Genomic DNA, 15,941 nt, shown 5'->3' with positions numbered 1-15,941 from the left:
CCCTATACATTGTATCCTCGGTTCGGTCCCTATACATTGTATCCTCAGTCCGGTCCCTATACATTGTATCTTCAGTCCTGTCCCTATACATTGTATCTTCAGTCCGGTCCCTATACATTGTATCCTCAGTCCGGTCCCTATACATTGTATCCTCGGTCCGGTCCCTATACATTGTATCCTCAGTTCGGTCCCTATACATTGTATCCTCAGTCCGGTCCCTATACATTGTACATTGTATCCTCAGTCCGGTCCCTATACATTGTATCTTCAGTCCATGGTGACTCTGGAGGAGCTGCAGAGAGCCACAGTTAAGGGGGGAGAATCTGCCCCCCCCCCAGAGAGAAAAACCACCGAGAGATTACAATACTATAAATATACTAAATACATTGTATCTTCAGTCTGGTCCCTATACATTGTATCCTCAGTCCGGTCCCTATACATTGTATCCTCAGTCCGGTCCCTCTACATTGTATCCTCAGTTCGGTCCCTATACATTGTATCCTCGGTTCGGTCCCTATACATTGTATCCTCAGTCCGGTCCCTATACATTGTATCTTCAGTCCTGTCCCTATACATTGTATCTTCAGTCCGGTCCCTATACATTGTATCCTCAGTCCGGTCCCTATACATTGTATCCTCGGTCCGGTCCCTATACATTGTATCCTCAGTTCGGTCCCTATACATTGTATCCTCGGTCCGGTCCCTATACATTGTATCCTCGGTCCGGTCCCTATACATTGTATCCTCGGTCCGGCCCCTATACATTGTATCCTCGGTCCAGTCCCTATACATTGTATCCTCAGTCCGGTCCCTATACATTGTATCTTCAGTCCGGTCCCTATACATTGTATCCTCAGTCCGGTCCCTATACATTGTATCCTCAGTCCGGTCCCTATACATTGTATCTTCAGTCCGGTCCCTATACATTGTATCCTCAGTCCGGTCCCTATACATTGTATCTTCAGTCCGGTCCCTATACATTGTATCCTCAGTCCGGTCCCTATACATTGTATCTTCAGTCCGGTCCCTATACATTGTATCCTCAGTCCGGTCCCTATACATTGTATCCTCAGTCCGGTCCCTATACATTGTACATTGTATCCTCAGTCCGGTCCCTATACATTGTATCTTCAGTCCATGGTGACTCTGGAGGAGCTGCAGAGAGCCACAGTTAAGGGGGGAGAATCTGCCCCCCCCCCACAGGCTGACCCCCCCCCCCCCCACAACCTCTGCAGCAATCATACGTCTATTTCCCAAAGACAAAGTTATACCGCTCTATGGCCACTGTGCTGCAGCTCAGTCTCAGGGTCTTGGCAATCTTCTTATAGCCTAGACCATCTTTATGTTGAGCAACAATTCTCAACCAGGTTTCCTGGGAACCCTAGAGTTCCTCCAAAGGTTGCTAGAGGTTCCTTGAGCTGTGGCTGATTGGCCTCCTATCTTAAGATGTCTGCATAATTCTGGGGTCAACACCACTTGGTAGTGCCGGTTGCATGAAGCTAACAATCTTTTAAGCCATCTGTAGGGGTTGTATTTTGAAAACCACTGTAAGGCCCGCCTTATTCCGCACGACCACAAATGTAAAGAGCATTTTCCTTTTCAATGACCACCAATAAATTGGTTTTAGTAAGGGTTTCTCAAGACCTGAAAAATATTTCAAGGGTTCCTCTGGGGTAAAAAGGTTGAGAAAGACTGATGTAGAGGCAACAATTCTTATCTTCAGATCCTCAGAGAGTTCTTTGCCATGAGGTGCCATGTTGTACTTCCAGTGACCAGTATGAGAGAGTGAGAGCGTTAACACCAAATTTAACACACCTGCTCCCCATTCACACCTGAGACCTTGCAACACTAACGAGTCACATGACACCGGGGAGGGAAAATGGCTAACTGGGCCCCAATTTGGACATTTTCACTTAGGGGTGTACTGACTTTTGTTGCCAGCGGTTTAGACATTAATGGCTGTGTGTTGAGTTATTTTGAGGGGACAGGAAATTTACACTGTTATACAAGCTGTACACTCACTACTTTACATTGTAGACAAGTGTCATTTCTTCAGTGTTGTCACATGAAAAGATTTACACAAATGTGACTGAGGGGTGTACTTACTTTTGTCAGATACTGTATATATAATATAGGACTGCCGACCCGCTGCAGTACACACATTGGGGACGGGCTGATGTACGCGCGCTGGGGGCAGGCGGATGCACACGCGCTGGGGCGGGCGGATGCACACGCGCTGGGGACTGCCGACCCGCTGCAGTACGCGCGCTGGGGTGGCGGGCGGATGTACGCGCGCTGGGGGCGAGCGGATGCACACGCGCTGGGGGCGGGCGGATGCACACGCGCTGGGGGCGGGCGGATGCACACGTGCTGGGGGCGGGCGGATGCACACGCGCTGGGGGCGGGCGGATGCACACGCACAGTAGCATATCTGTATGTTGCGGCTTTATTTCTGGCTTTCCGGTCCCGTGTGCATGGACCCCCGTCCGCCGTCTCTGATGCTGTGATTAGATGATTCATGGCCGGGACCTGCTAATCGGCTATGTCCAATCACAGCCCAGAGCTCTGTGCTGACAATCAACACAGAGCTCTGTATAGAGATAACAATCTCTCTGTTTCTCATCCCTGCTAAGCAGGCAGAAGAACAAAAGAGATCTTTAGTAAAAAACTGTAACGCACATTACACATTGTTAGGCACCTCTAGATGTTAACCTCTTGCCGTATAGCAAAATGACGGCGGCAAAGTGGTTGTGTTATCCTGACCGGAATCCATATGACGTGATCAGGATAACAGAGCCAGCGCTCTCCCGCGTGGGGGGCACGCAGCGTGGCCATCGGGGTGCAGTGTGCTAGTCTGACAGAGGCTTCTTACCACGTAATCAGCTGTGACCAATCACAGTGGATCATGGTGTGAACCAGGAAGTGCCGGTAAACGGCTTTTCTCGGTTCATGCTGACAGGGAGAGACAATTGGAGTCTCTCCCTGGTGGGGGGGGGGGGGGGGGGGGTGTCTGTGCTGATAATCAGCACATTGATTATCAGTACAGCCCCCATCAAAAGGTGCCCATCAGCTGCCAATCAATGGCCATCACCTGCCAGCCTGTTCCCCTCTATAAACACCTGTCAGTGCTGATCAGTGCCTACAACAGTGCCAATAAAAGTGACGATCAGTGCTCACAACAGTGCCCAAAAAAGTGCCAATCAGTGCCCCATCAGTAATGCCTGTCAGTGCCCCATCAAAGTGCCAATCAGTGGCAGTCAATAATGCCTGTCAGTAGCTCATCAGTGCTGCCTATTAGTGCCACCTATCAGTGCTGCCTATGAGTGCCCATCAGTGCCCATCAATGGCACCTATCAGTGCTGCCTATCAGTGCCCATCAGTGCCGCCTATTAGTGCCATTAGTGCCCATCAATGGCACCTATCAGTGCCACCTATCAGTGCCATCAGTGCCCATCAATGGCACCTATCAGTGCCGCCTATCAGTGCCATCAATGGCACCTATCAGTGCTGCCTATCAGTGCCCATCAGTGCCGCCTATTAGTGCCATCAGTGCCGCCTATTAGTGCCATCAGTGCCCATCAATGGCACCTATCAGTGCCGCCTATCAGTGCCATCAGTACCCATCAATGGTCCATATCAGTGCCACCTATCAGTGCCCATCAGTTTTTTTTTTTTAAATTGATGGCCTTTTTTTCGTTTACAGCGCCAATTTTTTTTTTTATTAAACGCAGAGGTGATCAAATAACCACCAAAAGAAAAGCTCCTTTTGGGGTAAGAAAATGAAAAGAATGTAGTTTGGGTACAGTGTTGCATGACCGCGCAATTGTCACCTCTTCCCAGCCATTAGTACAGTGACAGTGTATATTATTAGCACTGATCACTGTATTAGTGATCAGTGCAGTTAGTCAGTCCCCCCCCCCCCCCCCCAGCGTCAGTTATTGTCAGATTTCCCGCCGCAATATCAGAGTCTCACTATAATTTGCTGATCGCTGCCATTACTGATATAATAAAAAAAAAAAAAAATCCAGTATATATCTCGTAGTTTGTAGATGATAGAACTTTCACACACACCAATCAATATACACTTTTTGTGATTTTTTTTTTTTTTTAATTTCTAAATTTTTCGCCCTTTTTTCATTTAGGCTGGGTTCACATTGCAGCGGTTACGAGAACCGGATGCGATTCGCACACCGCACTGCAGTGCAAATCACATGCGATCTCTTGTGCGATGCGAGTTCAGCCATACAGATAGTATACAGATAGTATTGGCTGAATTCGCATCGCTCCCGCCGCAAACTCGCACAGGACCCTTTTTTTTGGGTCCGCAGCAGAATCGGATCGCATTGGGTGTTCACACCATGCGATCCGATTCCTGTCTGAGTTTGCATGTGAACTGATCTGGGGGTGTCATTAACGTTTCACTGACACTCCCAGCAGTCCGCATAGGGCAGTGTGAACTGCCGCCGGGGAGGTATGCGATGCGGAACACCCGCCGTGGATTCGCGGCGTTCCCGCATCGCTACAATGTGAACCCAGCCTAATATGACAAAAAAAAAACACTAAAAAAAACTAAGTGGTAATCAAATACCACCAAAAGAAAGCTTTATTTGTGTGTAAAAAAATGACATAAATGTTTATTTGGGTACAGATCGCGTAGAGAAAACGTCGGGGGGCCGGCGGAGGTAAACAATGCCGGGGACATGGCAGCATGTAATTATAGCCCAAGATCTCCTCTGTAACCCAAAACTGGTAACCTGTAAACATTTTTAAAATGCCGCCTATGGAGATTTTTTAAGTACCAATGTTTGGCGCCATTCCACGAGCGGGCGCAATTTTAAAGCGTGACATGTTAGGTATCTATTTACTCGGAGTGACATTATCTTTCACATTATACATAAAAATTCACTAAAACTAAACTGTCCCATTCCCCCCCCCACCCCCCACCCCCCCCCCCCAAAAAAAACGCGTTTGAAAAATGCTAAAAAGTTGCAATGATGGACATTTTATTCCTTAACCACTTGCTTACTGGGCACTTAAACCCCCCTCAGTCCCAGACCAATTTTCAGCTTTCAGCGCTGATGAACTTTGAATGACAATTACGCGGTCATACAACACTGTACCCAAATGACATTTTTATCATTTTTTTCCCCACAAATAGAGCTTTCTTTTGGTGGTATTTAATCACAGCTCGGAGTTTTATTTTTTGCTAAACAAACAAAAATATGCAAAAAAAAAAATCATGTTTAATAGTTTGTTATAAAATTTTGCAAACGGGTCATTTTTCTCCTTCATTGAAATGCGCTGATGAGGCGGCGCTGGTGGGCACTGATAGGCACAGTTAAAGTGGGGTACCCCCTAAAAAAAAAAAATTAAAAGTCAGCAGCTACAAATACTGCAGCTGCTGGCTTTTAATAATCGGACACTTACCTGTCCCGAATTCCAGCGATGCGGGGGAACGAAGCCCCCCCCTCGCTCCCCGCTCCGCTCGCGGCGCCGTCATGCATACTGTGGGCACCCGGCTGTGGCTTCACAGCCGGGCACCCACTGCGCATGCGCGAGCGGCGCAGGGTGCCGTGATACGCCGTACAGTCACCTGGGACACGTGACAGGTCCCAGGTGAATGTGCGGCGCGAGGGGAAGTGATGTCACCAGCCCGGGCAATGAAGAAGGCAGACTACGAGGGACCCCCTAGCAACCGGTATTTAGAGGTGAGTAAAAATTTTTTTTTTTGCCAATTATTTTTTTTTGATTTTTTTTAAGAATTTTAAGTAGTTTTATTTTTTGGGGGGCAACTCCACTTTAAGGCGGCACTAATATGCACAGATAAGGTGGCACCGATAGGCACAGATAAGGCAGTACTGATGGGCACAGATAAGGCGGCACTAATAGGCACAGATAAGGTGGCACCGATAGGCACAGATAAGGCAGTACTGATAGGCACAGTTAAGGCGGCACTAATAGGCACAGATAAGGTGGCACCGATAGGCACAGATAAGGCAGTACTGATAGGCACAGTTAAGGCGGCACTAATAGGCACAGATAAGGTGGCACCGATAGGCACAGATAAGGCAGTACTGATGGGCACAGATAAGGCGGCACTGATGGGCAAAGATGGGCACAGATAAGATGGCACTGATAGGTGTCACTAAGGGGCACTGATAGGTACCACTGATAGATGGGACTGATGGGCACTGATAGGTGGCTCTGATAGGTGGCACTGCTGGGCACTGATGGACATTGGTAGATGACACTGATGGGCACGGATATGTGGCACTGAGGTTCAGCACTGTTGTTGAGGTTGATTGTGGGCACTGATAGGTGGCACTGTGGGCACTGATGGGTGGCACTGCTTTAATATCTGGGTGGCACTGGCAGGGGGGCAAATAGCCGATTACCGGCTCTGTTGTGTCACATGATCAGCTGTTATTGGCTGACAGCTGATCACGTGGTAAGGGGTCGGGATCGACCCCTTGCTCTGATCTGTGATCAGGCGAGTCTCAGACTCAGGGGGCGCGCAGGCCGCTCATGCACGGGACAATGTCAATAGCAGGTCTGCGCTGTAGCCGTCATTCGTCTATAGCGCGGATCTCTAGCGGCTAGGGTCTCTGCTAAAAAAAAAACATATATAATGTTTGGGGGAGGGGGGGAGTTCCGAGTAATTTTCTAGAAAAAAAAATGATGATTTTTAGATGTAAGAGCGAAGCGGCAGAATTGGCTCGGATGGGAAGTGGTTAATCAGAGGCAGAAAACAAACTACGGGGATATTGTAGCCAATCAGACTGATGACATATGATATGATTATGATATGATTACATTGTAGCGGTTGTGGGGACTTCACTTCAATGGTATCCGAGGAACAAAGGGCGGAATGTGTGTGATCAGGAGAATCCGGGGGACATCAATGGCGGCATATGTAGAAATAATAAGCCGGAACGCGCCACATGTGTGCCGTTAGCTTGTTTGGCGCTCGCTGAAGCTGGATTGGAAGCGTGCTAAGAAACGCCATCTGCGTCCTCGCCATTGCAGGTGTACACACATTTTTTTTTTTTGAATTCTGACAATTTATCCTCCCGGTAATGTACAAGCGGGGAAAATGGGGAAAGGGAGGAAGAGGAAGACCGCCACAAGGACAGCGCAGTCTACAACTGCGAGAGGAGTGAAGACTTATGGGTAAATCTCTGCCTTCTGGGGCTATTAGTGGGAATTAAAGGTAAAGGAAAACCCGAAATAAATGACACTGAAGCCTCTTTGCAGCGATATATCGGCCAGGGATGTATCGATATATTGGCCAGCCAAAATTATCGGCCATAAATAAGGTTAAGGCGCTTTGCTGAAAGAAATAAAAGGTGCCAATGATGGCCGCTAAAAACACGCACTTGATTTCGCCGCGTTTTTTTTTACTGCATTTGCAGTGCATTCCTCATAGGTCATGTGACTCGAAAACCATGGAGTCATGTGACATCCTCTCTGATGAGTGTGGCGGCTTCACTGCCAGTACCATGTGATCGCTGCGACCAATCACAGCAGGTCACATGAAAGCTGTACACAATGGATGGCTTCCTTTCACGCCATCTATTGTGCACAAATGTGTCGCTAGCTGTGATCACATGGTACAGGCAGGGCCAATCACAGCCCATCTCTACCATGTGATTAGCTTTGACCAATCACAGCTAATCACAACAAACCGAATGAATCAGTTTAATGCAGTAAAATGCAAAAGCAATCATAATGTGAAGATAAAAAAAGCATTATAATGTTACTCTGGTTTAAGTGTGTTAAGCATGTAAAAAAAAAAATTGTTTTTTACATTTATTAATTTTCCAAAAAATTACAACTTTTTTTTAAAGTTCCGAATTTATGACAAAAAATTACAACTTAAAAAAAATAAAAAATAAAAAACAACTTGTGATGCCTCTTAGTAAATACCTTGGAATGTCTACTTTCCAAAAAGGGGTCATGTGGGGGTGTACATCAGAATACATTTTCAGATATATATCCCATAGATTGTGGATTGTATAACTTTCCTACAGACGAAATAATATACACCGATTTGGGTTATTTTGACCAAAGAAATGGAGCAGAATAATAATAATTTTTTTGCAAAACAGAAACAAAGAAAAAAAAGTTTTTTCCCCTCCAAAATTTGCATTTTTTGGTTTGTTTATTTAGCAAAAAAAAAAAAAAAAAAAACCCCAGCGGTGATTAAAGCGGGATTCCACCCTAAAGTGGAACCTCCGCTGATCGGAACCCCCCCCCCCCCCCCCCCCCGGTGTCACAATTGACACCCACTTCCGGGCATAGACTCCCACGGGAGTCTACGCCATTTCCTGCCCTGCCGCGCTGTCTGCTGGGACACACACGGGTCCCAGTGACAGCGAGGAGATTTTCGATTGCGCGGCGTGGCTCGCGCATGCGCAGTAGGGAACCGGGAAGTGAAGCCGATTCGCTTTACTTCCTGATTCCCTCACCTCGAATGGCGGCGGCAGCAGCCGAGGCCCGAGCGGTCGATCGGCCTCGGCTGCCGGGATCGCTGGAACCCGGGACAGGTGAGTGTCCATTTATTAAAAGTCAGCAGCTGTAGTATTTATAGCTGCTGGCTTTTAATATTTTTTTTTTTGGGCGGAATCCCTCTTTAAATACCACCAAAAGAAAGCTCTATTTGTGTGAAAAAAAAAAGGGTAAGAATGTCATATGTGTACAGTGTTACATGACCGTGTAATTGTCATTCAAAGTGTGAGAGCGCTGAAAGCTGAGAATTGGCCTGGGCTGGAAGGGGGTGTAAATGGCCGGCGTTGAAGGGGTGACGCAATGGAGGTTACTTTAAGTGGGGACATCAGGTGGTGATTTCTGACAATTTATCTTCAGCTTTGAAAAGGAACCGGAAAGCCCATTTATGTGCAGAGCTACATGTAAAGTAGGGTGAGGGTCCCGCATATATCAAAAGAACATCCTCGGCGTTGAGGCCACCGCCTTCCTGTCCTGACCCCTGTACTTTTAAAGAGAGTTGGGATTGCCGAGACCTCAGAGCCAGGGGTTCTATCACAATAGCGAATAAGAGGGGGGACAATGCGCATCCCTGTCGGACCCCCCCCCCGTACATGGTCAGCGAAGGTGATAGGATTCCATTTACCAGAAGATTAAAGCCGGGGTGTGCCGATACAATGGAAACTCGTCTTCTAAAGTTGTCTCCAAAGTGTTTTTAGTGTAGATTATAAGAACGGCCACTCTATGGAATCGAAGGCCTCGGCAGTGTCAAGAGAATCCACGCCACTCAATTCAGGAGAAATCTCACGCGATTGCGTCAGGATCTGCTTCCTGCGGGTGTTTATAGATGGGGATTTTCCCGGCACAAAGCCCTTCTGATCACCGTGTATGGTGGAAAGAATTGCTCGGTTGAGTCTCATGACAAGAACCTTAGCAAGTACTTTAAAGTCAATGAATGTTTATTGGCAAATAAGAGGCACATTCCACCCGATTCTTATCTGGTTTAGGTAATAGGATAACCGTGGCGGCTTACATTGAAGGTGGGAGCTCATTTTGATGGAAGGCTTCGGCTTATACTTTGGTCAAGACTGGCAATAATTTTGATGTGTCACATGTAGAACTCCAAAGCAGCAATCTCCAAACCACGACCCTTTGCTTTTATCTGGCCCTTCCATCCACTGACGCCAACAATGGGGCACTATTCCTCCCACTGACACCATCAAATGGCACAAGTCCTCCCACTGACACCATCAATGGGCCACTATTCCTCATACTGACACCAACGAGAGGGCACTATTCCTCCCACTGACACTGATGGGACAGAATTCTTTCCATTGACACTAACGGGGCATTATTTATTCCATTGATACCAACAATGGGCCACTATTCCTCCCACTGACACCAACGAAAGGGGACAATTTTTCCCACTGACACCGATGGGGTAGAATTCTTTCCATTGACACCAATGATGGAGCACTATTACTATACTATTTCTTCGAATGGCACCAACAAAAGGGCACAATTCCTCCGACTAACACCAACAGGGCAGAATTCTTTCCATTGGCACAAAACAATGGGGTGCTATTACTCCAACTGACACCAACAATGGGGCACTATTCCTCCCACTGACACCAATGAAAGGGAACCATTCCTCCCACTGACACAGATGGGGCAGAATTCTTTCCATTCACACCAACAATGGGGCACTATTCCTACAACTGGCAGCAACAATGGGGCACTATTCCTTCCACTGAGACCAACAATTGGGCATAATTTCTTCCATTGATACCAGCGATGAGCCACTATTCCTCCCACAGACACCAAAGACAGGGAATTGTTTACTCCCACTGGATGCCAGGACATTTTCTACTCCTATTGGCCCCTAGTCCGACCCCGTAAAGTCTGAAGGACAGTTAATTGGCCCTTTCTTTAAAAAGTTTGGAGACCCCTGCTCCAAAGGAATGCAAGCAATGTAGGTTGTATATTTTTTCTTACATTTGTTAGGGCGGAGGTAGGTGGACAGAAGACCTTCAGTCATAGAGTTGTTCTGTAAAACATTTGCGAAAAAAACATTTACAAGTGAGGCCATGGGGGAAGATCTGGGGTCTTATTCCATTTATTATCACTATAAACCATTGAGGGCTGTAATAAAATTTGGGGGGGCGGCTCATAAGATCCAAAAACAACAGGCTGAAATGTCTGCTCTATGTCAAAGATTTTCCATAAACAAGTCCTACTTATACTGCACCACATCGGAAGTCAACCATCAATTGCTCGGAACATTCGTACATACCTGACACGTATTTCTAATTAGCCCGAAATAATTAGTTTTGTATCGTCAGCGCTAACAGTTCGGTAATCATAGCCATCCATCAAAGCTAGTCTACAGCAGGCGGAGGACCTATAGGGGGGCCTGGGTGATGTATGGATGAGGGACGTCTTTATTAAGGGGGAGGAGGGAGATCAATGTTCATAACACACCGAAGTCAAACACTTTCATCAGGATTAAAGATGCCATAAGAAAAAAACACAATGATGTATTTTGTGAGCACCGGAGGTGGTCAACAAAACAAAATAAGGGTTCTTTATTGCAGTCACTGGGGTATGAACCATGTGTACGTCAATGACGGGAGCTTTCAATCATCGGCAGTGCTGGTTAGGACCCAAAGAGGTTCTTCCACATGATGCAAAATCTCTGTGTGATGAGGCCGATCTGAAACAAGTGCACCACAAATGCACCAGCCCAATGACCCAACCCAAAAGCCCAATGACCCAATCCAAGAGCCCAATGACCCAATCCAAGAGCCCAATCCAAGAGCACAATGACTCAATGCAAGAGCCCATTGACCCAATCCAAGAGCCCAACTGACCCAATCCAAGAGCCCAACTGACCCAAGCCAAGAGCCCAATGACCCAAGCCACAAGCCCAATGACCCAAGCCAAGAGCCCAATGACCCAAGCCAAGAGCCCAGTGACCCAAGCCAAGAGCCCATTGACCCAATCCAAGAGCCCAACTGACCCAATCCAAGAGCCCAACTGACCCAAGCCAAGACCCAATGACCCAAGCCACAAGCCCAATGACCCAAGCCAAGAGCCCAATGACCCGAGCCAAGAGCCCAATGACCCAAGCCAAGAGCCCAATGACCCGAGCCAAGAGCCCAATGACCCGAGCCAAGAGCCCAATGACCCAAGCCAAGAGCCCAATGACCCAATCCAAGGACAGGCAGAAGTCTCCAATCTTCGGTGGTGCCTCTATGAAAAAAAATGCATCTTAGTCACCTTCTTCTATCAACTGCCACAGATGGTTCACAGAGTACCTCCATGACCGCAGTCCACACATCAGGGTGGACTGAGTGGAGGAAAGGGGGCAGTACTAACAACACATGATGGGCTGGTGGACCTGAGTGGAGATACTTCACCATTCAGACATTGATAAGAGGGGGACCTACCGTCAGTGACGCGTACTGAGTAGTACATGACTGATCCCTATTGAAACCTAAGATCAGAGCAAATGGCAGAGGAAGGTCCTCCAGGACCGTCTTTCTTTGTGGCACTAAGCTGTCATGTGAATACATTTTGAATGTCATAAAGGACACGGATGTTGGATGTGAAGAAGTGTCTAAATAAACCTTATCCTTTAGGAACACCCACTTTCCACCATGGCCACCAAATCACTGCATCGCCATGGTGTGCTTTGTATGGAATACTTTCTTTAGCCTGCAGAAATCCTCCCCGACCACAAGAGGGTCAGTTGGTTGTGTTTGCCCCCCCAAGACCAAAACTTCCCAGTCCTCATCTGATGTGTCACATTATACAGTAACTGTATAGTTTTTCAGAAAAGCTCCCCTTTTTTCGTTAGAAAGGCTTCCTTTCACATCGATCAGTGACTTTGCAGAGGCCGAGATGATACGTAAATACCCTGCGCTTCCTCAGCTAAAATCCCAATTTTGGCTCCCCCGTGAAAGTGATGTCAGCTGCCCTTTTAAAAGTGTCACCACAACACCTTTGTGCAAGGCAAAAAAAAATAAAAAATAAAGTGGGTGCCAAACACTCTAATAGCTTTAATATTCCTTAACAATCGCACAATTATAAAGTGAAAAAACATTAACGTCCAATTCATGTTAAAAAAAGACTTGTTCCACACACAGCTTCTTCCTCTTCACCCAATGTGCGTGTCCAGAGCTTCTCCACCTTCACCCAATGTGAGTGTCCAGAGCTTCTCCATCTTCAAACAATGTGAGTGTCCAAAAACTTCTCCACCTTCACCCAATGTGAGTGTCCAGAGCTTCTCCATCTTCAACCAATGTGCGTGTCCAGAGCTTCTCCACCTTCACCCAATGTGAGTGTCCAGAGCTTCTCCATCTTCAACCAATGTGCGTGTCCAGAGCTTCTCCATCTTCAAACAATGTGAGTGTCCAAAAACTTCTCCACCTTCACCCAATGTGAGTGTCCAGAGCTTCTCCACCTTCACCCAATGTGCGTGTCCAGAGCTTCCCCATCTTCAACCAATGTGCGTGTCCAGAGCTTCTCCATCTTCAACCAATGTGTGTGTCCAGAGCTTCTCCATCTTCAAACAATGTGCGTGTCCAGAGCTTCTCCACCTTCACCCAATGTGCGTGTCCAGAGCTTCTCCATCTTCACCCAATGTGCGTGTCCAGAGCTTCTCCATCTTCAACCAATGTGCGTGTCCAGAGCTTCTCCACCTTCACCCAATGTGCGTGTCCAGAGCTTCTCCATCTTCAACCAATGTGAGTGTCCAGAGCTTCTCCATCTTCAACCAATGTGCGTGTCCATAGCTTCTCCACCTTCACCCAATGTGCGTGTCCAGAGCTTCTCCACCTTCACCCAATGTGCGTGTCCAGAGCTTCTCCATCTTCAACCAATGTGAGTGTCCAGAGCTTCTCCATCTTCAACCAATGTGCGTGTCCAGAGGTTCTCCATCTTCAACCAATGTGCGTGTCCAGAGCTTCTCCACCTTCACCCAATGTGTGTGTCCAGAGCTTCTCCATCTTCAACCAATGTGAGTGTCCAGAGCTTCTCCATCTTCAACCAATGTGAGTGTCCAGAGCTTCTCCATCTTCACCCAATGTGAGTGTCCAGAGCTTCTCCACCTTCACCCGATGTGAAAGTCCAGAGCTTCTCAATCTTCCCCTGATGTGAGTGTCCAGAGCTTCTCCATCTTCACCCGATGTGAGTGTCCAGAGCTTCTCATTTTCACCCGATGTGATTGTCCAGAGTTTCTCCATCTTCAACCGATGTGAGTATCCAGAGCTTCTCCATCTTCACCCGATGTGCGTGCCCAGAGCTTCCCATTTTCCCCCGATGTGATTGTCCAGAGCTTCTCCATCTTCAACCGATGTGATTGTCCAGAGCTTCTCCATCTTCAACCGTTGTGATTGTCCAGAGTTCCTCCATCTTCAACCGATGTGCGTGTCCAGAGCTTCTCCATCTTCACCCAATGTGAGTGTCCAGAGCTTCTCATTTTCACCCGATGTGATTGTCCAGAGCTTCTCCATCTTCACCCGATGTGAGTGTCCAGAGCTTCTCATTTTTACCCGATGTGATTGTCCAGAGCTTCTCCATCTTCAACCGATGTGATTGTCCAGAGCTTCTCCATCTTCACCCGATGTGCGTGCCCAGAGCTTCCCATTTTCCCCTGATGTGATTGTCCAGAGTTTCTCCATCTTCAACCGATGTGAGTGTCCAGAGCTTCTCATCTTCACCCGATGTGAGTGTCCAGAGCTTCTCCATCTTCACCCAATGTGCGTGTCCAGAGCTTCTCCATCTTCAACCAATGTGCGTGTCCAGAGCTTCTCCATCTTCAACCAATGTGTGTGTCCAGAGCTTCTCATCTTCACCCGATGTGAGTGTCCAGAGCTTCTCCATCTTCACCCAATGTGTGTGTCCAGAGCTTCTCCATCTTCAACCAATGTGAGTGTCCAGAGCTTCTCCATCTTCACCCAATGTGAGTGTCCAGAGCTTCTCATTTTCACCCGATGTGATTGTCCAGAGCTTCTCCATCTTCACCCGATGTGAGTGTCCAGAGCTTCTCCATCTTCACCCGATGTGATTGTCCAGAGCTTCTCATCTTCACCCGATGTGAGTGTCCAGAGCTTCTCCATCTTCACCCGATGTGATTGTCCAGAGCTTCTCCATCTTCACCCGATGTGATTGTCCAGAGCTTCTCCATCTTCACCCGATGTGAGTGTCCAGAGCTTCTCCACCTTCACCCAATGTGAGTGTCCAGAGCTTCTCCATCTTCAACCAATGTGAGTGTCCAGAGCTTCTCCATCTTCACCCGATGTGATTGTCCAGAGCTTCTCCATCTTCACCCGATGTGATTGTCCAGAGCTTCTCCATCTTCACCCGATGTGATTGTCCAGAGCTTCTCCATCTTCACCCGATGTGATTGTCCAGAGCTTCTCCACCTTCACCCAATGTGAGTGTCCAGAGCTTCTCCATCTTCAACCAATGTGCGTGTCCAGAGCTTCTCCATCTTCAACCAATGTGTGTGTCCAGAGCTTCTCATCTTCACCCAATGTGCGTGTCCAGAGCTTCTCCATCTTCACCCAATGTGTGTGTCCAGAGCTTCTCCATCTTCAACCAATGTGAGTGTCCAGAGCTTCTCCATCTTCAACCAATGTGCGTGTCCAGAGCTTCTCCATCTTCACCCAATGTGAGTGTCCAGAGCTTCTCATTTTCACCCGATGTGATTGTCCAGAGCTTCTCCATCTTCACCCGATGTGAGTGTCCAGAGCTTCTCATCTTCACCCAATGTGCGTGTCCAGAGCTTCTCCACCTTCACCCAATGTGCGTGTCCAGAGCTTCTCCATCTTCAACCAATGTGCGTGTCCAGAGCTTCTCCATCTTCAACCAATGTGTGTGTCCAGAGCTTCTCATCTTCACCCAATGTGCGTGTCCAGAGCTTCTCCATCTTCACCCAATGTGTGTGTCCAGAGCTTCTCCATCTTCAACCAATGTGAGTGTCCAGAGCTTCTCCATCTTCAACCAATGTGCGTGTCCAGAGCTTCTCCATCTTCACCCAATGTGAGTGTCCAGAGCTTCTCATTTTCACCCGATGTGATTGTCCAGAGCTTCTCCACCTTCACCCAATGTGAGTGTCCAGAGCTTCTCATCTTCACCCAATGTGAGTGTCCAGAGCTTCTCCATCTTCACCCAATGTGAGTGTCCAGAGCTTCTCCACCTTCACCCAATGTGAGTGTCCAGAGCTTCTCCATCTTCACCCAATGTGAGTGTCCAGAGCTTCTCATTTTCACCCGATGTGATTGTCCAGAGCTTCTCATCTTCACCCAATGTGCGTGTCCAGAGCTTCTCCACCTTCACCCAATGTGCGTGTCCAGAGCTTCTCCATCTTCAACCAATGTGCGTGTCCAGAGCTTCTCCATCTTCAACCAATGTGTGTGTCCAGAGCTTCTCATCTTCACCCAATGTGCGTG

The 15,941-nt window shown here is 47.7% G+C and overlaps 1 protein-coding gene across 2 annotated transcripts in view; it reads right to left on the bottom strand.

Moving 5' to 3' along the window:
- The window catches only part of TSNARE1 (t-SNARE domain containing 1), a 511,756-nt gene that overhangs the window by 579 nt on the left and 495,236 nt on the right, over positions 1–15,941 (bottom strand). The gene's annotated exons all lie outside the window — the stretch shown is intronic.

This window comes from Lithobates pipiens, unplaced genomic scaffold (genome assembly GCF_037356315.1).
Source record: "Lithobates pipiens isolate NorthernLeopardFrog02 unplaced genomic scaffold, aLitPip1_a1.2 Scaffold_19, whole genome shotgun sequence".
In the NCBI taxonomy this organism is placed as follows: domain Eukaryota; kingdom Metazoa; phylum Chordata; class Amphibia; order Anura; family Ranidae; genus Lithobates; species Lithobates pipiens.
Note: the sequence above shows the minus strand (reverse complement) of the source record. Positions and strands in the feature narration are given on the sequence as shown.